The following is a 23,147-nucleotide window of genomic DNA, read 5'->3' as shown; positions in this document are numbered from 1 at the left end:
GCTCCTCAGTACAGATTTTGTTAGCTTCTTTCCTAGGATTTTTGGTGAACAGGGAACTTTATAGGCTTTGGCATCTGTAGGTCACTCACCCTTGAACTACAACCTTCCAGAAAAATTATTATGTTTTAAGGTGTTCTGGACTTCATCAATATTCTTTGAGGAACACAAGAAACTCTAAAGTGTCTGATTTAACCCTCTATCCAGAACATTTAGCTGTCATTTGAAGTTTCCTGGAAACCAGAGCAGCCCTCCAGCCTCAGAAGCTCAATACCATCCACATGAACTGGAAGGGTCTTGAGTGAAAGAGATTGTGTTATCACTCACTCCTCAAAACTCCTGTTAATTGACACGGTTAGAGGTAGCTAGAGAAAAGAAGAAAATGTAGTTGTTTTCTCCCATTAGGCTTCATTATGCTTCTCCTTACCAGTGTCTACATTCTGAATCCAAGACTCGACTCCCCCACAGCAGTTTGGAGCTTGCCTCTCTGCCTGAAACAATTGAGAAACTTCCCTGCTTCCATGCAGAAGAAATAATAGTGTGGTACCCTCTTCATTGACTTCATTCATTAATTTTTTTCAGACGTGACTTCTTACCAAAGCAGATCTCAGCCTAATATCTTATGAGATCAAGCATGGCATTAGCTTAAGAGGTACATGTATGTGAAACTGGAACCACTTTGTTCTTTCCAGACTCAGCATTGAGGATGACTTCTTCTCCATATGACTGATGCAACCTACTGCAGACAAAAACTGAGGCTAGTACTTGATGTATAATGAGTAAAGTATTCACCATTATAAAACAAGGAAAAGTCTGGAAACAATCTCTAGGCAGTAGCATTTAGAGGCAGAAAAAAAAAAAAAAAAAAAAAAAGAGATAAATGAATCTCTGGGAATTGTGTGCCTCTGCTGAAAACTATCAGGCAGTTCCCACCTAGCTGCCCCTCTGCAGGGGACAGGCATGCAAGGCAAGCTCCTGCGGATTTGTGTTTAAGTGTGCCTGTACAAATATTAGGCAGCATGTCATCCTCATATTCAGGCAGTGCCATTTGCACATGGAAGGGATTGGAAGCACAGCTGAGGTCTGCCAGGGCAAAGATGTTGAGGAGGTAATCAGCAACAGCAGCTCTTCGCCAAGCAGACACGTACAGCGCTTCTTGCTATAAGTGGCAGAGTTCTGCATTTCTCCACTCTCTCTGTTCTGCAGTGAGCCATTCCCTGGAGAATTCAACCTGCCGGAGTACCTGCTGATGCTATCTGGCCTTTCAAGCCTTACATGCTCCCAAAATTGTGTGTGCATGTTGTTGTTAAGCTTTAAGTATAAAGTCTGTATTTTTATACTGTTGTTTAGCCTGTCATACAGGAATACAGCTCCATGCTATAATCACCAGAGAATAAAAACAAAACACATACTCAGCAGTATTAAAATATAGTAACTTCTGAATATTTTATGACAATGCTTTAGGTGTAAAATTTTACCAGAGGCCGCTGCTAAATTATTGTGTAAGGAAATGAAAAGAACAAGTGGAATGTGGAATATGGCAGGAGAATTATACAAATTAAATCATCATTTACTGTCCTTTTCCTTTATATTTTCCTTGTACCAGACCAGACTTCTCTTATCATTTAGAGGTGATTAACACCAGTGTCCCAATAAAAGTTATTTTTCCTCCAATAAATATATATAATAAATATATATTCTGTCTGACATATATGAGAATTTGCCACAGCAGCCTATCTGAAGCAGAAAACATAGAACACGACACATTATGCATTTGCGTAGATATATAAAAATGGATTTTTCCCTGAAGCATAAAAATGAACCAGTTCCCAGACTTTGGTGGTATGTTCCCCATATCTGGAATGGGATGACATAGCATTACCGCTATTTGTGGCAAATTATTGCATGTTTCTATATGTGTTTAACTTGACCTTCTGTGTGTTATCACTTGGACCACTGGAAATTTTACAGGATGTTGTTGCTTAAGTGAATTTTCCCACATGTTCTTCAAACTTCCTTGGAAAACATGCAGTCAAAATATGTACAATAATTTAAAAGTAAATTAATGCAAAACCAAAACAGAAAAATGTGCCATGAACTATAAATATGAATAGCTGCATTTTAAAATTCTCTCTTACCTACTATAAAAATTATCTGTCTTTAAATGTTTCCTTTACCTTTCTGCTCCTCTGAAATGTTTCTTGTTGTCTTTTCTTTTTGTGATTCAGCTTTTCTGTCCTGATCCTCAAAGATCTTTTTAAATCTTGAACCTTCTCTTCGTCTTTGATTTCATGAAGATAAGGAAAAAGAAAGCCTCAAACCGTAATTAGTCTGGAAAGATATTCATAGTGAATGTTCTTTGTCAGCAGGATTGGATTAACAATAAAGTTTACTAGCAAAGTATAAAGTTTATTAGCAAAGTACTGCACTACTTTATTTTTATTTTTTACTTATTTATTTATTTTATACAGAGATCATCATCATTATGCTTCAGAGCTAACAATCAGGAATGGAATGGAACAGGGAGAGTAAGTCTTTCAGGTGTGTGTGTGCAGAAACAGACTTCACATTACTGTGGTGTTCTGTATGGAGGCAGAGACATTTGACAGTCTATTTTTTGAGTTTGACAGTCTATTTTTTGAGTTTGTTGGAAAAAAAAAAAAAAAAAGTGAAAATATTCAGTGTTAACAGATCCCAGGGTTGTGTCAAAGCAAGAGGTTCTATGGCAGTCCATTATCTGAGGAACTTGTCCTTACCCCTCTGCTGTGGAAGTAAAACATGCTTTCCACAGTCACTCTCATTTCTTCAAGTGCTTGTTATGCAGAAATAGCTACTTTATGAACCTGTACTTTATACCGTACCTCCCTCCAAAAATCTTTTCAAACCTGAATAGTTCTCCAACCTTAAGAGCTGTTCTTTACCTGTGAGAGTAGTTCACATAGCATAGCCTAGGCCACCATTTCATCATCTTCACAATAATCATATATATTTTATTATATGCAAAATAAGATATGAAACAACTACTCAGACCTGTCTAAAGTGGTGCAGAACCTTTATATATTTCCTCCAGGTTGACTGAGTTTTACAGAAGTAAACTCTGAAGGTGCTTTCACATGTAGATAAAATATTTATTAGCATGTGCCAGTAAATGAATGGTAACATACCAACATAGAAAACATCTCTGTAGTTTGAATGTACCTTTATTTCCTACATAATGAGTTTTCCTCAACCTGTTAAAGCCTAGCAACTACATCTGCCTTGTCAGTACTGTCATATTACCCACATTTGCAACCACACAGTTAAAAACAAAAACACCACAAATAAATATATTTTTCCTTCTGCTGATGGCAGCACAGGGAGGAGCTGTGCTTCCTTGTGGTTACTACTGTTTTCTGTCTCTCATCTGTCCTGTTCAGCCCTATCACACACTCACATTAGGGGTAAGCTGGCCTTACAGCATGTTACCTAACCACAACATCAAGACCTCATCCATATATCACTGGGAAATATTTTGGGTGTGGATATTATCATAAGTTCTGAGGAGTCTTTGATAACATCTTTGATTTCCTTACCCACCCTTGGGGATCCTTAAGCAAGGGACTCTCTGAGGTTTGGTTATGCTCTTCGATAACTCTATAGTTAGTTCGGTGTGTGATAAAAGTAGATTTAATTTCTACTTCTTCAGGCATCACAACTTGCTGTCTAATCTGCTAATTGGGTTGGAGAAAAGAGGGAGGAAGTGGAATAAAATGGGAGTAGTGATGATAGAGGGTGAAAACACATTGCTGTCGGGATTAGTAACAGGTCTACAGAGGAACATGTGTTCAAAAGTTTTCTGAAAGATCAAGGATTGTTCAGACCTGCTTTAATCACATAAGAAATGGCAGCTTTCTTCATAAGTTGTGGTTTCTCTCTGTGCTGTAAAGTAGCCAAAAGAAACTTTCACATGCACTAAAAAAATGCTGCCCCTCTGTCAGAAGTTATGTAGCCATCTAGATCAGTTTTCTAGTTGCTCCTGTTTCCAAATCACCATTTTATTATAATTAATGTGCTATTGTACTTTTTAATATCATTTATAAATATGCACAAACTGAAATAATCTGTAGCAGAGAGGAACTGGAAGTAAAAACGTTATGAAACCCATGACTCTCCAATATAAAATATTATAATGTAAACATATTGCACATAATTACATATAATGACAAATGTGTTGCTGTGTGGTATGATTAGTACTGCTATAACAAAAGAATAAAGAAGGAGAAGATATCAGTCTTGTTGTCAGTTATGTCAGAAAATAAATACAGATGGAACACCTCTCTCTCACCATTATTGTTTACTCATTAAATGATCACTACAAACAAACCAGCAACTTGTATTCAACTATAGAGTTACATAAATGAAAAAAGGAAATATAAAAAATGATCAGCCGTGCCCCTTTACTGGGGACAATGAGCTGGATTCAGATTTGTGTATCTCATTTAGACAAAGAATATGCACAAAATGACTCATTAAATTCACAAAAAGCAGGGGAGCTTGGCTGGAGTTATTTAGAAACCAGATGACAAATTATGACCTGGCCATGTCTTCAAAAGATGGGAAGTCTAGAAAATGGTTGGGCCATTAGAAAATAGAATCTAAACCATATTGAGTACAAGTTCTTATAAGTTCTAGGAAACTTCAAAATTTCCATTTCCATGGTCTTTCTGAGAATATACATAAAGGATAAACTTTTGTGAGGAAATCTATGGAAGAACACCACCATCACCACCCCCAAACAAACAAACAGCAACAAAAAACAACAACAGAGAAACAAGCTTGGAGCTAATGATGTAAATAGAATTGTCTGGGACTTTCTAACAATCCAAAACCTCTCTGTCGTTTCTCAGGCCTTACCTGGGAAGAAAGTCAGCTTGAGAGCAAATAACAACCAGCCCCTTCATGGGATGGGAGAGACCAAAAGTAAATTCAATGCTCTAAGTAGGTGAATGGGCCAACCATTCAACCACTGGTAAATGAACAATGGATTGGTCTTGACATCTCTCTCTCTCTCTTTTAAAAGAAATTTCTAAACATCACATTCCATGAATTAAAATTCTTGTTTTCTGGACAGGTTGGACACAGAGAACCTATCAGTAAAGGCTGAATCCAACTGTCCTGGAAATAGAATGATGAAAAGTAACATGCATGTCCAATGCTAGCCCTGTGTTATGTTTCTGACCTTTCAGTCTGCCCAGGAGTGTTTGTAAAGTACAAGCATGAGAGCTGCAGCCAGCTATGCACAGACAAAAAGTGGAACAGGAAAAAATACTACATGTTCCCTTCCACATAAAATAACTACTGTGACAGTATAAACCAGTAAATGGTAAACAGAAATATAAAGGTAAGCTATATTTGTCTTGACACACATAAAAGTAATTCAAGTAAATGTAGAACCTGCTTAGAAGTCTAAGCCTTTTGCTGGCTAAATGTCCACAATAATTTTCTTCAGACTTGAAAAATGTACACTGTCTTTTTGAAATTGTAGACTGAAGGAGAGTGCTTCTGTAATTGCTAACATAGTAATAGACATTTTCTTGCTGTCCACACCAGTGGATTGTGGAAAAAAATAGCAATCTATGAAATATTTTGTGGGAATTATACAATAAATCTCTTCTCTCCCTCTTTCTTCCTTTTATTTTTTGAAGAAAATTAAGTAACTCATGAAAGACCAACTGAATATCAATGAAAAACACACACACTTCTACTTTTTTTTTTTTTTTTTTTTTTTTTTTTTTTCTGCATGCAAAAGATAAACGATCAGAAAGCAGTATTTATTATGGTGCTTTCTTTCCATAAGAGCCCTTGATTGTGCCAAGAATGAAAAATGCTTACCTACAAAATCACATTTTAAGGTGAAACCAAATTATCACAGTAGAGCTCCTGCAAGCAGAGGGCTCCAGCCCAGACTTGCAACAATGAGGCCTAAGGGGCAAGAGGGGAATTTCAGGACCTTCTCAGTGGGAGAGAATCTCTTAACTAGAGGACTGTGGGGGCCCTCCTCTGGGCCATTCCCTTGCTACCCACTTCCCAAAGCAACCTTTTCCTGAGCTTCTGGGGGTGATTCCTTGAAGGAAGAGAATTAAGAACTGGTCTATAAGCAAGAAGGCCTGGCAGGAGGGAGGACAAACCTACTGTGCTTTGGTGGTGCAATTCATTTGCAGTAACCGCCTACTCAGCACAGGATAGGAGGCTAGCTGTATATGGAGCTTGTATATGGCTTTTAGCTCTGAAGTCTCATGTGATATCTATGGTTTCAGATACTATTTAATTTAAACCCGGAGAAGATTTGTCCAACTTACCCACGGAACATTTCCTTCCCTGATTCTGTAGAGTGCGCTTTCTCTCCATGTGCTACCCAACCCACAAAAACAAACAAACAAACAAAAAAACTAATTCATTGTCTGAGCTGTAACAGGAACTAATGGTGAAAACATCGGGTATCCACCCTTAAGTCTGACAAGGGAACATAACACCCTTGTTATGTTCAACTGCTGTTGAGAAAGGAATGGAGGATCTTGGAAAACTGGAAAACTGAAAAACTGTTCTGTGTGTTTTTTTTTGTTTGGTTGGTTGGTTGTTTGTTTGTTTGTTTGTTTTTGTTTGTTTGTTTGTTTGTTTTATCATAAGGACGGCTGAGCAGGAAACAGGCATGAGCCTTCTTTCAGACAAAATATCCTGGAACTAGCGATAGCTAATTCAAGGGGGGTGGGCTGTGGGGGAAGTGAAAGAAGAAGTTGGATCAGCCCAATTAATTTTTGGACTGTCTGTCACTACTCTAAAAGCAGGGCTGGGTGGAATACCACATCCCCTTTTATAACCTAGTCTTTGGAATTAACCTTGCAAGCACTGAAGAATGCTTTCATAGAGAAACCTTAGAGTCAGAAACCTTTTCTGTCCAAGCACTACCATGGGTGCATCCTCTGAATGGAAAGGTGGAAGAACCATTGCAGTGACAGCCACATTTCCCCCTGCTTTGTGATAAACTGCTGGCTTCTGCTAACAGCTGCAGCATCCCAACACACATTCATCTTGTGATTACAAATACTCAGAGGAGAAACAGGGCTGTGTTCTGAAAAGATTTTGTTGCTTGTAAGATAGACTCTTCTGTAGGGCCTAAAGCAATCTCAGACCTCTGGGATCTTTTGTTTATTCTTAATTGGCTTTTAAGATCTGAAAGAACTATTTCAGAATGTCACTTTTAGTCAACACAAGGCTCGCATTTCTCATCTCTTTTTGTAAGCATCAAGGCCTTCTGAATTTTTTAGTAAATTTCATCTTGGACTGCAGGCTTAAAGTGGTCAGTTTGGGAAACTATTTCAACATTTTATTTAAAATGTACTGTAAAAAAAGTACATTTTCAAAGGCAGTTTTTGTAGCCAGTTTTTCTGAACCAAAGTTTCTGGTAGGGGATTTCAAACATGTCATTTTACTACTATTTTAAAATGTTATCTTATGTTACATCAGTTTAAGACACATATGAGAATCAAAACTGAGACCCCGCAAAGCCACCTGTGAGGAGTTCTGGAGCAGAAGAGACTGCAACACCAGAGCATACAAGTCTCCATTCAGACTGGTCTTCCATCTCATCTGTATTTGATTTTTGCTGCCTGATTGGAAGAGGTTTTGAATTCTGAAATAGGCAGGTATACATTAAGGTGAACTTCCCCTGACCAGATTGCTAAAAGTTGCCAAACCCCACCAACCATACAAGTTTTATCACTTTCAAAACTATTAGCTTTAAGTCTTTTACTAGCATAACAGTGGGTATTTTTGTCATTTGTTAATGTCATTTGTTTGTGGCTTGTTCTGTTTGGTGTTTGCAGAGCTTTCATAATTTATTGCCTGATTATGCCACTGAATAGCATACACAACTCTTATTGACTTCAAGGGGAGTTTCACACAGAGAACATGGCAATATAATGCAACACTTCTAAAGTACTTCCTATAACTATTCATGACTTTGTCTACATTGGTGTTAAGATGTAAACTGAAGAATGGAAAATCATTCCAAGTAATTCCTTTTGTCATACTCTACTTTTGTGCCTGTTATGAAGACAATAAGAAATTGCAACATTATGGTTGCTATCAGAATAGAAGAAAGCAAACAATTTGCCAGTTAAAGTCACTACAGAAGCAGACCAGATACAAACCTATTTTCAAAGTTTCCAGTACACATGAAATTGTGACAACTGACCTGAGCTGCTCTATAAAAGGGAAATGTCAAATGTTAAGAAATCTCCCAACAGAATAAGAATGATTGCAAAGATTTTTTTCTGTTATTATATTGCACATAGATTATAGCAGAATATTCCCGCCTCCCTGTTAAACACAGGAAAATGGCTGTGCAAACACAGGACAGCCATTTTAACTGTTGATGCACTCTCTATTAGCAAAGGTAATTGTTGTTCATTTGCTGCATTTGGGAACAGATATGTTAGATCATAGAACTAGCCTCAATGCTGGCATTCTACCAGCATATGAAATTTGGTAATCCTGATGAGAATCAACTCCAAGGCTCAACAGATATCAGAGTTGAACTCATTTACCTGGCAAATTTGAACTTATATTAATAAAGACAGGATGAGGAGGAAGATAGAAGATTAGTTCCAAAATAATGCAATATCTTGAGTGTCCTCAAATGGAAGACTTTGTTTGCAAATCTGTTTACTGAGAAAAGAATTCAGAAAGGACAAGAAATCTGCCTTTGCAAGGATGAAAGAAAATTCTGGGCATATAAATTCTTCTTAAGAACATAAACAGTGGCTTTTTGATTCAGGAAATTTTTGATTCTATGTGCAGAAAAATGAATTTCAGCAGAGATTAAAAAAGAGACTCTGGAGACAACTCACATTGCATGAGGTGTCAAGTTCAGAAAATAATTTGCTTAATTTATTTGGTATTTTGGTAGGTTATTGCAACAGGACTTTTCAGGAAAAACAGCAAAGCATGATACATTAAAGTGTTCAGCCTGTGCAATGCAAGAGGCATTCAGTAAGAAGCAGTGTAATCCTGGCAAACGAAGTTTACTTGTGAGAGAAAGAAAGGAAAAAAATAATTCATTCTTCTGATTCTTTTAACCTGTGTTAAATGAAGACTGGTGAAGGTGGATGAAGAAAGAACTTCATGGAAGGTTTACATCATATCCACAGAGTTTTTGAGGTTCCCTCTCTTAAGATATTGGCAAGTGGAGATATTTCCAGTTCTCTTCTGATATTGCCTCTATGGCATTTGAGTGCATTTACTGTAAGAGAGAAACATAGGAAGCCCAAGGGCTTCCTATGGATGCAGCAGGAAAGTGGAAGGCAGTCATTGTTGAGACCTAATCTTAACAGCCAAGGGCTTGTCACTTGCATAGCTCAGAAATGTATGAGGAAAAAGGAAACCAGACTTCAATCCCTGGTAAGACAGTACAACTGTTTGAAAAGCTCAAAACCTCAGGGAGTTAATATCAGAAGCTGCAGCTGCAAAGTGTCTGACTTGGAAGAACACCCTGTGAGAGATCTTGGCCAGGCACCTTCAGAAAATAAGAACCATCTAGCTGGCTACTGAAAGAAGCATGGCTGAATGGGTGATACCAAGATTCTGTTCTGGAGCAAGGACAAGAAGCCATTTATTTGATTTAATGGTGGCAGTTGCAGGCAAACTTATCATCAAGGGCTTAGGAGATTTTAGGTAGCTCCTTTCTTTCCACTGTACCATAACTTCCAATGTGCCGAAGAGGACAGAGAAGAATGAGTTATGATCTTTCATGGCCCTTTCTCTCCTTGGCTCCTCTCTTTTTTCTTCATTTTGTTTTCCCTTTTTGTGATTATCCTACCACACCCCTCTCAGTCTCATCAAAGGATGAAGTCAGACATCTATTGCATGAACCAGGGATCAGAACAAAAGGGGTGGGGGGGGGAAGGAGAAAATGCAATGAGAAAGGGGAACTGCTATAGTTACTGAAGAAACAGATATTTTATTTTCACATACATGAAGCAAGAATACTGCCTTAAGACAGAAGATGTTATCAGAATATAGTACACACACATCTGGTGTTAACTGGTTTTGAGCACACAATGCACTGGTTGTAAAGTACCTCGCTACAATGCCAGTGAAATCAATGAGTGAAATACTCTTCTGTTACACCCCTGAAAACCTGCAGATCTTCAATGCTGCTGTATGTACCTGGAGGAAAAATTGATCCAAGGTGTAAAGAGTATTCTGGAGGATGCTTTGAATATGTTATGATCTGCATTTAATTTCTTATTTTTAACTCAGATATGAAAAAAAAAAAAAAAAAGTTACATGTTTTTTCTTTGTTTTACTAAACAAACAGTAAATTGGAACTTGATCAGGTGAATAAGATAGAAGAAAAAATTAAAATTAAAACTCTAAACAGTAACTTTTGGGAGCTGGAAGAATTACTGGATTATGCTAATATTCAGCAAGTACTATAAAACCATAAGTTTCCATAAATGCAGAACAATGCTTAGGTTCTTTCAAATTACCAGTGTCAAAAAGATAATTTCTGAAACAAAAAATGCACATACACAAAAACTAGAACATACACGGATATAACCTGATCAACCTTCTCAGGAAAAGCAGACAATCAGAAAATAATCCTCTTCTTTATTTAGCAAATTCTTTTAACTATGTTACCTGCAGTATACAAAACCATGTACTGCAAAAGCAGAATAAATGTGCTGATGTTTTCTGCTATACCCAAACCTTTCTTTGTCACCCTGTCTTTTGTTACAGCAAATTGGTGAACAACATTAAACACCTAAAAGTGGCAGCAATATCTTTACTAATCATTTTAAAGTTATCTGTTGTCTCACTTTTAATGCCTGGCTTCTTATTTGCATTCTAGAAAGACTGTGCCAAAGAGGTCCCCAGAATTTGTCAGAGTTAACTATTTCACTAAACTTAAAACTGCCACCTCTGGTGATTAATCAAATTTTGCTCTAAATAGGATTAATTCGGGTGTATGTGTGAAGAAGACTGTCAGAGTGCACATCCCTCTTCTCATCTGTCCTCGGGTCTTTTTTTCTTGCTGAATTTAAAATGAAGCTTGAGCTATAATCTTGCATGGCAGATACTGGATCGTTCCTTTGATAAACATCTAAAATGCTAATGAATGTGGGCTGCAGTTCTGAAACAGCAAAGCAAATGATTTGACAAGAATCTGGAGGGTAAAAGAAAAAAAAAAAAAGAAAAAGAAAAAAAAAAAGAACTTTCTGACTTAAAAGAAAAACTCTTTTTGTTCACATAGAGTATTGTTTCCGCGAGAAATTTTTTTCTGCTCTGCAGAAAACAGAAAAAATCCTACTACATCAAAATGCGGAAGCATGAAAAACTGATGAGCTTTCAGATTGTCCTCTTTTGCATGCAAATCATATCAGAAGTTCTCATTAGCATAAATGCATGAGCAACTCTAAATGCTTTTAATTTCCAATCTCAGCCAGCAGAGGAGTAATTTGTCACTGTCAGGGTGAAAATCTAAAAAGAAAAAAAAAAAGAGAGAAGGACTCCATGCTAAATTGGAATCATATAAATTTTTGATTTGCTAATTGACTGATGCTGCAGTTCAATCAGCTGCCTTGAAGGTGTAAATAATTCAGTGTACAGTCAGAAATAAAAGCATAATGTGCTTCTACTGAAGGCATATTAGCATTCACTGCACCAGGACACACCTGACCATGTCTTCTTCACAGATAACCTTTAGTCATGTTCTAACTCTATGCTGCCAAATGCACTACACTACTAAACAAATCTGCTGCTGGAAATACTCAGGCTTTCATATTAAGAAACATGCTACAAACGACAGTTTAAAATATTTTCACTGCAAGTAATCTAGTAAACCAGTCCTAGTACTTGCAGAAATGGTGGAATACATTTGTATAACACTAATGCAATTATAAAACATAGAAAATGCATAAATGGAAATCCAACATTTCTACCAACTTTTAATTATCTCTTTCACTTAATCAACTGCATTAAATGTCATATGCAAAGTGTATTTATTGCAAAAATGCTTCTCATTAGTATGTGTACAATAAGGGCATGTTTGCATCTGTATAGGTAGTTGCAATAGTGTGTGATTTACAATACAGGAATGATATTTGGATTGCTTTGTAGTATTTGTGTTAATAAAAAAAAATATATATATATATTTCTTTGCAAGATATTGCTTAAGTAAAACCTATTTTCAATAGAATACACATCTTCTCCTTGCCTAAATCAAATAAGATTAATAGCCATCTTACATATTTGTAATATAATTATTCTTCCAAAGAGGTAAATGAATAATTAACAGAAAGTACCCTGAATATACAAAAACCCTCCTATGGAACACATATGAGGAAAAAATCTGGTTTATAGACTAACAAATGCATTAAGTTAATCATTAATATTTTGTCTCATGGAATGGTGGATATGAAGATAGCCAAATATAGCCATACTGGCCCACAAAATGAGTAAATGCCTTAGCTGTGAATTACATTTTGCACAAAATCTGATTGCACTGTTTTGTTGACATAGTTCAAAATATATATATATAATACAACTTCAACTTATCTGATATTCAGATGCACTGTCAAACCTGTTTTTCCCTTTCCTCACCACTCCAAATATATATTTAAAACAGAGTTTTTAAAAGGGTTGCTTTAAACAATTGGTATTGAGTCCTTATCCCAGGCAAAGAACGGATTTAATTGCCAGTAGCAGTCTTGTGATGTTTTTTGCAATGGAAATTTTGGTTTCTGATAATGAAAGGCTTATACCAAATTCCCTCGTGTTTTCAATGGGGATTTAATCTGAATAGTCTGTAGGATTAAGTTCCAAGGTGCTCCGTTTGATTCAACATTTGACTCTACTTTCAGTGAAATCAATGATGGCCTTGATTCAGTCTTTCACACCTTTTATTTGCTATAAATTGCATATCTCCTTTTAAAATAGTGTTAAAATATGAACAACAATAGCCAAGTAGTGAGAATACATGAGACATAAGGGACTAAATGCAAGTGAAAAGAACACGGTTTCCAAAAGAACAGTTCCTGTTTAGTCTGATAGCTAAGGAGAAAGGATAAATCCATTCAGTCTATATCAACCTACGGAAAAATAAATAAATAAATAAATAAATATATATATATAGTATATATATATATATATATGAAAATCAGATTTATGATGATAGACAACAGTAATTTCAGATTACAAAATGGGGGTGGCAGAATGGGCAATGAAACTGAAGCCTTCTGCTTCTGTCTCCCCATCACTGTAACAGGGTGGCTGTGCCTGCCCAGCCTGCCTGCTGGCTCATCATGGTCCCAGGCACTCGCCATTGCTCAGCTAAGAACCACTTTCTGTAGGTTCTGCTCCTCTTTTCATCAGGGTCTTTCACTCTCTGGGATCCCAATTAAAGGGGAGCTTTGTGAGGGAAAGTTTTACTGAAATATAGGCTCACCACTCGAAAGGGAAGCTGCTTTGTTCTGCTGGTCAGGGTGAGTTACAGCCTGAGTCCCCAGTGGGAAGAGAAAGGGATCAGCAAGGGGAAAATGAGCTGCATCACAGGATTAAACAGTGGGGAAATATCCTGGAGTCTCATTCAGACTGTAAGAAGGCAATTAAAATTTTGCTTTAAATGAAGAAAGCTCAAAGTATAGAATTTTTATTTTTTTAATAGCTTTTCAAGTTCCCTTCAAATATTTGTATTTTGGTGTTTTTAATCTCTTCTGTAGCTGCCTCTAGTTCTCCTGTGTCTTGTGCATGATTCTGGCAACAATTGTGGCAGCCAGTTAGATGCAGCAGAAGGGAGATTACTGCAATGAGCAAAATGCAGGCTTGCTCTATCCAATTGTTCCTATCTATATTTTAGTAGTTCATCTGGAGTACAGCTATCATCTCTGACAAAAGCATCACAAATAATCACAATTGTGGCATTATAATAATTTAATACCCGTATAAATATATTTGCTTATCTTTTTTATATAAAGTTTGTGAGGATTATAAGAAGGAAGGGCAAATTTGGAAATATATTTTGTTAGTAGGATTTTCTTACTGTTTGGAAAGCTGGGGCTCAGGCTCTTCAGCCATAAGACTCTGGCCAAGTTACTGACTGCCCACTGGTACAAGTCCAAGGGTGAAGCAGATTTCACAGCCCTCATGCTCCTGTGCCAGGAACTCTTGGATGGGGATAAATGCAGTTATGGTATGGGAGCTTTATAGCACACTAGGAAATGGCTGTTGAGTGGATGTGCTGCAGTCTTGCAACCTCTCCCACCATCACACCACTAGGAGCACATTTGATGAAGCAGACTGTGGTAATAGGTGAGTTGGTAGACTTGTGAAATGAATGTCACAAATTTCCACCTGGTCATTGTCCAATACCAACAGAAAATTGTACTGCGCTTGTCTGAAAAAAGAAAGAAAAAAAAAAAAGACTTTTCCTTTGCCCTCATTTTCACATTTCTCAAATGAGCAGACAGAAGTAGATATATTCGTTTGTTTTCTTTTTTCTTTTTTTAAAACTTTGCCAATGATAGATGTGAAATACTGAAAACTTCTTGAGGCTGTCAGGTTCATTGCTCTCTCTTTCTTCCTTTCTCTAGTGATTTTTACTCCAATTTATTGTACTCACCTTTAGATTAAAAAAAAATAATAATAATAAATTCATTAAAAAACAGAGCCCAGGTAGTTTACTTCTCAATGCACAGAAGCAAAATCATGGCTCTAACCCCCATAGGAGATGCAGGGTGCAGTGAGGGCTCACTGCTGACTGTTGTAATCCCTTCAGTGTGCAGACACAGGATTGCTGCTGCTCGTGTGGTAGCAAAGAGGTCTGATTAAGGTGCTGAGCTCCAGGGCAAGGAGGGCAGCTGCTCCCCGCCCAGAGCTTCAAAAGACTACTTTTGGAATAAAGGGAAGTCCTCTTTTCAGTATTCACTGATGCATTGCTTGTCTGGTAAATCCCTGGGCCAGGTTGTGCTGGACACGGAGCCTGGGGACCACACTGGGGACATCACCAGCCGTGGGGAGCATGTGTTCAGAGCTCAGTACTGAGCCAAGCTCATCTGTTCTGTTTGGATTTAGCCCCCAGACACTCTTGTGATGACCAGACACACAAAATAGGACTCTGGTTTATTACAAGAGGAAAGACAAACCATTTTTTTCTTTTTTTTTTTTTTTTTTAACATGAAGGCTTGGTCCTGAAATGTGTTATGTGATTGTTTTATTTTCATTTTTCTTTTTACTATTTCTTTTTTTTTTTTTAATGTATGGTAGATTCTTTCTGTTTCAGTTGATTCTTAGAGCTTTTTTTTTTTCTTTTTTTTTCTTTTTTCCCATAGTAACATGGTTCACTCTTGCAGAAATGTATGCAAATTAACTTTTTATGAAAAATGGGGGCAGAAATAAAATATTATGCTGCTCTTGCAAAATAAAAAAATCATTAGTGATTGCCAAAAGCAACAAAGTTGATCTCTTGGCAGCATATTGTATATAATTACAAATTTTCTGTTCTACTTTAGTCCTGTGAACATTAGAAGAATAGCCCTACCATAGGACACAAAATAATTCTGACATTATGGTAACTCTCTCGTCTACCTCATTCTGACCAACTTCATATGAGCATTGTTTCAGACAAGCCACGTTTTCAGTGGTGCTTTGAGAAAGAGGGTAAAAGCAAACACTTTTTCATTACTTGGAAACTGCCAAGGAATGCTATAAGCATACCTCAGGCAGATTTAATTGTAATATTAATTAACTGGTTCACTTATTCACTAATTAATCTGCTGCCCCCTCTTTTCACATTGCTTTATTTTAGAAACAGGTTTAGAAGAAATGTTAGAGAAGGTTTTTTTTTTGACAAACTGAACTGAAAGTTTGCAAAATATATGTACAAAAATTACATTAGGATCAGGGGCAAACTTACAACCTTCATTTGCTCTAGTAGGAGTAGTCAGCTATTTATTGTCTGAATAACATGATTAAAAACAATCAAAATGTATCTTGAGAAACAATCTTTTCAGCTGCTATATGATAATAAATGTAGGTACTAGTGGTATCCATGTAACAGGTAATGCAGCAACGTCTTCAATTGCAAGACTTTCTCAACCACATAGAAATACACAACAGGTATTAATATTAAATTAGTATTAAAAAATAATACACAGAAAACTGCATATAGGTTGTATTCTGCACACTACCCTATTACTCGTTCTCCTGTAATTTATTTCAGCTGCTATGTGCAAATAACTGCTCCCATTTCTAAGAAAGCCAATCTAAAACAAACCCATTCCTCTACTGGTGGCATTTCCACCTTGTTGATTTGGAAACTAGACTACTGTCATCAAAAGGAAGAGACTGCCAGTCTACTGATGAGATGTACAACACTGTTGTTCAGTAAAATTTGATAACACTGGAAATTAATCTAAGGTACTTTTATGCATAGACCAGGTTTAGAAGCACTTTCGATATATTGGTTACAATTTTTGACTGAAAAACTTTTCCAAGAGAACTTCAATTTATAAGCAAATGGACAAAATTGTAGTTTATATTTTTCTTGCTGCTTTGCTACTATGAGGATAGTCCTTCTAAAGGAAGACCAGGTAGACAAGAACATATTCAGACCTCTTGTTTTAGGCTGTGGTAAATATATGATTCAGGTGCTAGTTGAAGGGCCAAGATAACATTTACACATGCCACAGAATGATACTGTGCCACAGAATGAATGAACTGCAGCCTTGCAGCCATTGCCTGCAATTTTAAACATTGAATGCAAACTTTCATCACCTCTTGGGACTCAGGACCTGTTAAAGATGGAAGAGCAAACCACAAAGCCTATGAGCAAAAACTATAAGCAAACCACAAAGATCTCACTGTCCCAAGATCTAACCAAATTGGGTTAAAATAGGAAGCAAGTCAATGTCTTCGAGTCATTTAGCACTGAGGCCCCTTTTCTGCCTTTAACCTGCTTTTAGAGGTAGGTAAAAAAACAAGTATCATATATAGAAGCACAGCATAACATAACTTAATGTGTTATTGGCAATCTTTTGGGACAGATTGCATCATTTTCTCATGGCTTCAGTACACTGAGGGTAAGTTATTTCCCTAAAATCTAATATTTGCCAAGCCATGATCTATTTCTTCCTCACTAGAGTTGAACTTTTATTTAGATAAAGAGACAAAATGAATCTTGCTAATAAGCATTGTTAAACTGTTTCATATGGATAGTTCAGTGTTTTGGCTCAACTATTCCTCTAAGGGTTCATTCAAGCTTATCCCTCCAACAGTGGTGATGAAATCAGTGTTCAATCTTCAAGTGAACCATCTCTGAGACTGCAATAAAGTTAAAACATTTAATACTCTTTCTGTTGGAAACAAACAAACAAACAAACAAGAACTATCAGAACCAAATAAGGATAATCTGGTTTATGGCTAAAGATACTGATTTTACTAAACTAAAGGTACTAAGCATCTTTCTGTGGGCTACATGAAGCAATGTCAGTGGTCTAATTTATATTTTTAAGTAGGAGAGATTACCAGTGGTAACATTTCAAACAGAAAAGGATCAAAATGGGTCTAAAATATTTAATGAGCAAATGTTTGAGACTTTTTGGCTAGATGAAGACCTGATTCTGCTGTATTAATATTTTTTTTACAAGAGTTGTGTCTAAGCAAGACATGTGGTGACTATTACACATGCCTTTATGAACAAAAGTTGATAAAAAAGAAACTAATTCTCAAGTCTTATAAATTATTTCATCAAAGAGACACAGGAAAAACATCGTGACATTAAGTCCCCCATAAATTATTATTATTTTTTATTTATTTTTTTACACTGACTAGGAATTTTACGTTGCTGTCATAAGCCTGCCACAACTGATATACTTCCTCCAAAGCTTGGCCAAGAAGACCATTTCTCTTCCCATTAAAAATCTGTCTGGGAATATTATATATTTGCTATCCGAATTCTTAATATGCTTTGCAAGTAAATGGTCCAGTTGTCACAGTGGTAAACCAATATACATTTTAAGGTAAAATGCTCTCTATGAGAAAAGTGCAAGCTGATAGTTGAAACTGCATTTCATATTAAATACATTTACATTAACTGTTACTTATCCATACTGAAATTTAGTTTCTTGCAGACATTAATGAAGAAGTGGGAGGAAACTTCTTTTTGTAGCAGCCTTTCAGGAAGCTCTGCATCTGTAAATGATTTAGGTAATTTGTTTTCTGTTCTGCATCTGTAGCTGAGCCCTTTCAAAAAAGCAAAAGTTTCACTGGCTATAAATGGACTTTTTTCTAAGTGAGGTGGTAAGTTTCTGTTTGTATCATTTTTAATGCCATACTCTGTTTACAGAAGAACAATTTTGCAGCAATTTCTAAATCTATCAGATTACTCCAGATTTTTAGTAATTTGTGTAGACTTGGTTGGTATTCAGCATTCTGCAATACCTTGTGTTCACTTGCAAAAACAAACAAGAAGGAAGTTAGCCTATATAACTGAGAGTTAATATAGCATGCATCAGTGTGTCACTCTAACATCTAGCTCTTGATAGAAAAAGAAATTTTTAGGAGCATACGAGTCTGAGAAAATATGAGTTTCTGAAAATTGTTAGACATTTTCCTTGCTTTCTGGATTAAGAATTCACCATGCATTTCTCTACTTAATTGCTGTCCCATTTTAAAGATGGTCCACTTTTATTTTTGCAAATTTAGAGGTGGTAGTGGCAGTTTTTCTTGTGAGGCAGTAGCATCTCCCTTTCAAATTGCTAATGAAAGCCTACTTTAACTCAGTGAAGTAAGAAATATCATATGTGTGAGAGGGAGTTGTCTTAAGAATCGTATCTAGACAGGAACATATTTATATTGCTTTCTGGGCAGGAGAGTCTTGAAATATTATAAAATAGCCCTTAGATTCAGCCAGGGCATTTTCAGCTCTTTTCAGTCATACAATGAACATCTTCTGGTCAGTAAAAAATGAATCCTGAGGCTTATGAAATAGATTAGCTCCTGAAGTCTGGGTGAAGTAGGGGCATTTGTCACCATTTGGATGTAAGCCCTGTAGAGAAGCTACTGATGGGCATACTTGCTATTTAAGTGGTAGCCATATCCATACTGGTGTGCCAGTGAAGAAAAAAAAATATTTAATTGGGAGAAAAACTTCATACATTTCTAAATTTTATGGCAGGCAGGAGAGAGGAGAGGAGAGGGGAGGGGAAGGGAGGGGAGAGGAGATTCCTGGTTGTGTCAAATCTGTATATATATATATTTCAAATAGGCAGAGAAGTGACCATATTTTACTCAACAAAATTCTGAATTATCGTGGATGGGGTGGGGGAAAGAAGAAAAATATTTAATTATTTTTCTGATATAAAGAAGAAAGAAAAAGCATGTGGACTCCAAAATGGCACCTTTCCAGGAACTTGATGAAAAATCTGTTATATTTTGAGAAAGAAAATAAGTTCTGTAGGTTTATAAAATACACAATGGAAAGCTTATATTCTGCTAGCATTCTTAAGATTTTTTCTCTACATTTTCGAGGAGCTCCTGTTGTTCTAGTTTAAAAGGAGGTATATATTTACTGGATCTGAATGTGTCATCTATAGCAAAAGCATAACTCCTTTCTAAACTGATTCAGAGATCACTGACTGATACCTTCCAATTTTACTGCATGTAAATCTATTTCACTAAAGTAACTAATGCACAGCTACTTACAAACCTATACTCTTCTATAGACCAGATACAATTACAGTTTTAATAACTATTTTTAGCCATTTTCCTACAGTAGTATGTGCTACTGTAATTCTCATGAGCTACTTGGTTATAACATGGTTACTTGAAATCTTAGGACTGTAACAAAGGTTAGTCTAGTATTACAGCTATGGGAATCAGTCCTTAACACAATAGAATAATTTTATTTTTAGTATATCCCATTTTTTTAAGCTAAAACAAACACAAAAATAAAATCCTTATTCCCCCATAATATAACTGTCAAACGGATTAAAAAGTTGTCAGAGCTTCAGTTTGATTTTATTCCGCCAGTGCAAGATAATACATGTATCCTCTGAAATCTAAAAATAATCATAACATTTCAATTAATATATTTAATGTGTGTTGGATTCCCAGTAGCTAGAATGGCCCACTCAGTTTGCCTGCAAAATGGAAGCCACTTTTTTTCCACATCTATCAGTGGTAAATCAGTAGGTTCTAAGTGTTAAAAGATGGACTGGCATTGCCCCTTTTTGGTGTAGGTAGATGAGACAAATTATACTGAACACAAACAACCATGTTTGTATTACTCTTAACTGTATATTAATAGGGGAAAATATAATCTTTATATTTTATATTCTAGTAGTGGTTTTACCCTGCTGGGCAGCTGAACTCTACCACAACCTTTTTCTCCCCCTTCTGAAAGGAAAAAGGGGAGAAAATACAATGGAAAAGTCTCAACATTTTTGATAAGGACAGGGAGATCACTCACCAATTATCATCATGGGCAAAATAGACTCATCATAGGGAGATTAATATAATTTATTACCTATCACAGGCAGGCTAGAGCAGTGAGAAACTAAAAGAAAAGTAAAAATGCCTTCCCCCACCCCCTCCAACCTCTTCTAACTCCTCTCCCTGAGTGGTGCAGGGCAACAGGGAATGGGGGCTGTGGTCACTCCCTAATGCTTTGCTGCTCCTTCACGGTCACTCTCTGCCCCTACTCCAATGTGGGGTCCCATCGTGGGGTCCTGTATTCTACAGTATGAACTATCAGTTGCTGAAAAATGGGATCAAAATCCTTATTGCCTCATATATATCAAGTTAAGTATCTGCTTTCCCAAAGAAACAAACAAAAATGTTTTTTATGGGACTGGATGAGCAACAAAATTGTGTCTAAACCAACAAAAGCAGAGCATTACACTTGTTCAACAGAAAAAAAAAAAAAAAGAAAAAAAAATATTAAAGGAAAGTATAAAGGACATATGGTATATTCTGGATTATTAAATTACTGCATAAATGTGTACATATTATAAATTTCTTTGCATAATTTATGACTTTCAAGGATCTTTCCTAGGAAACTGGGCAGCACTTCAGGCAAAATAAATAAATAAATAAATAAATAAATAAATAAATAAATAAATAAAAAGCACAACTCCCAAAGAGGTGTTTTTTCTGTGTTTGTGTTTGTTGTTTTTTTCTTGAATGGCTTTATCTAAAGACATTTGGTAAATGTATGGTAAACAAGCATGGGGTGCAAACCTGCAATGGGACTCCTAGGGCTAAATTTATCGCAGCATGCTTTGGAGTTAGTATATCTCTAAATGAATGCAGGGTGAAACAATGGGTGGAATCTGAAAATTTACCAATCTTGATGCTGTACCCTAGAAATAAATCAGTACCTGGCTCTTGTGGCCAAGGCACTTGTTACTTTCTAACTTTCTATGCTGTCTTGTTGCAGACTCCACACACCTGGACTGCAAAAGGGCCAAAAGGCAGAGCACCAGTGTGGGTAAATGCTGTAAATGCACATATTTATTGTCTGACAAATCCCCTGGACAATGAGTAAGAGTTGTGAAACAGCTCTATTTCTCTCTCTCTCCCCCAGAGCTGAGACCAAAAGGAGATTAAGGAGGAAACTAGTGTATAAGCATGGCTCTAGTTTTTGATCTGCTCATGGGATGTTATAGATATGTGCTGCTTGCCAAAGTGGACCAAAAATTGTAGGCTATAGTCTAGATCACACATTTGCAATCTAACAGCCTACTTCATAAGCTACAAGTTTTTCATCCAGTTTTGGATTCCTGTGTGCAGTATCTGCCAGCAATGTGCACTGGAATATCAGGCAAAATCCATTAAATTTTCATATCTATAACTTCAGTGTGAATTTCTGTAAACTGTCTCCTGTGTACATGAGCAAACTGCATGTTCAGTATTTGTATTCTTAGTGAGACAGATTAAAATAACTGAAATATCACAATGGTGATTGGTAAAATTCTAAAAGATGCATTTTTTAAAGACCTATACATTTGTTCCGGTAGAGGTGATCTGTGAAGAAGCTAACTGATAAAGGGAGGGAAAACAAAACAAAACAAAACATTCTCCAAATCTGCAATCAATGTCTGCTTGGCACTATAAGGTCCCAATCCTGAGGAGGTACATTTCTACTGTTAGTCCTTCTCAATGCAATTAAATGCAAGAAGCTTTGACTTCACAAGCCTTCACCAACAGGGGCTGCCTATTTTACCCACTAGAAATTAGGTGACAGATCAGCCCTTAAATGTGGCAAAGCAGAAGAGAGAGTGTCCAGGATGAGGGACACCAACATTTATTTATGTCCTTCACTATGTTATTTTACAATATCTAATTCATAGGAGCACATTCTGACCTCTGGCTTCTGATGCACTATGAAGTAATAAAGTAATCACTACCCAATTTTCTCATGAAAGCTGTTTTGCTAGGAACAGCATGGTGGTTTTGTTGTTGTGGTGGTTGTTTTTTTTGGGGGGAGGGGGGTGTTTGTGTTTTGTTTTGTTTTGTTTGGTCTTCTGTTGGAAGCACAGGTTTACTACAGCAGGATCTGTAACTCTCCAGGAACCGAGTTAGTTTTACTTCTCTTTAGCCAAAGGAAGATGATTGCCTGCAAACTGACTGCAATGAGCCCAACATGGAGGGAGCAGCTCCTCTTTGCCAGGAGGGCAGTGTCTTCATTCTTGACAGTTCCTAGCCATTGATTTAGGTCCTTATTGAAGGTATGGCATCCTTATACCTTGTGTTTTGATGGCACACTAGGGGCAGTAGGTGCTGTAATACTAGTTTTATTATTAGTTGCTGTAATACAGTTTTATGTTTGGATCTAGATAGCGATAATCCAGCCAGAATAGTTTGCCTTCTATGATTACTCAACAGACCATTGTAAAACTACATGTAAATGTAATTTATACCCTACAAGTAACCTATATCTCATTCTCACAGAAAGTATTCATCTTGTGCAAGTATTCAACTAAGAATATTTGTAGCATTTAAAATAAACTAATCTCACTGATGTAAATATATTCTAAAACAAAACTCTCTTAGAATATTAGACATTGTAGGTGTTGTACTCTTTCTCAATAGGATCAAATTAAACTTTGTAG

The sequence above is a fragment of the Anas acuta genome, chromosome 3, assembly GCF_963932015.1.
Source record: "Anas acuta chromosome 3, bAnaAcu1.1, whole genome shotgun sequence".
Taxonomy (NCBI): Eukaryota; Metazoa; Chordata; class Aves; order Anseriformes; family Anatidae; genus Anas; species Anas acuta.
This window is presented reverse-complemented; position numbering follows the sequence as displayed.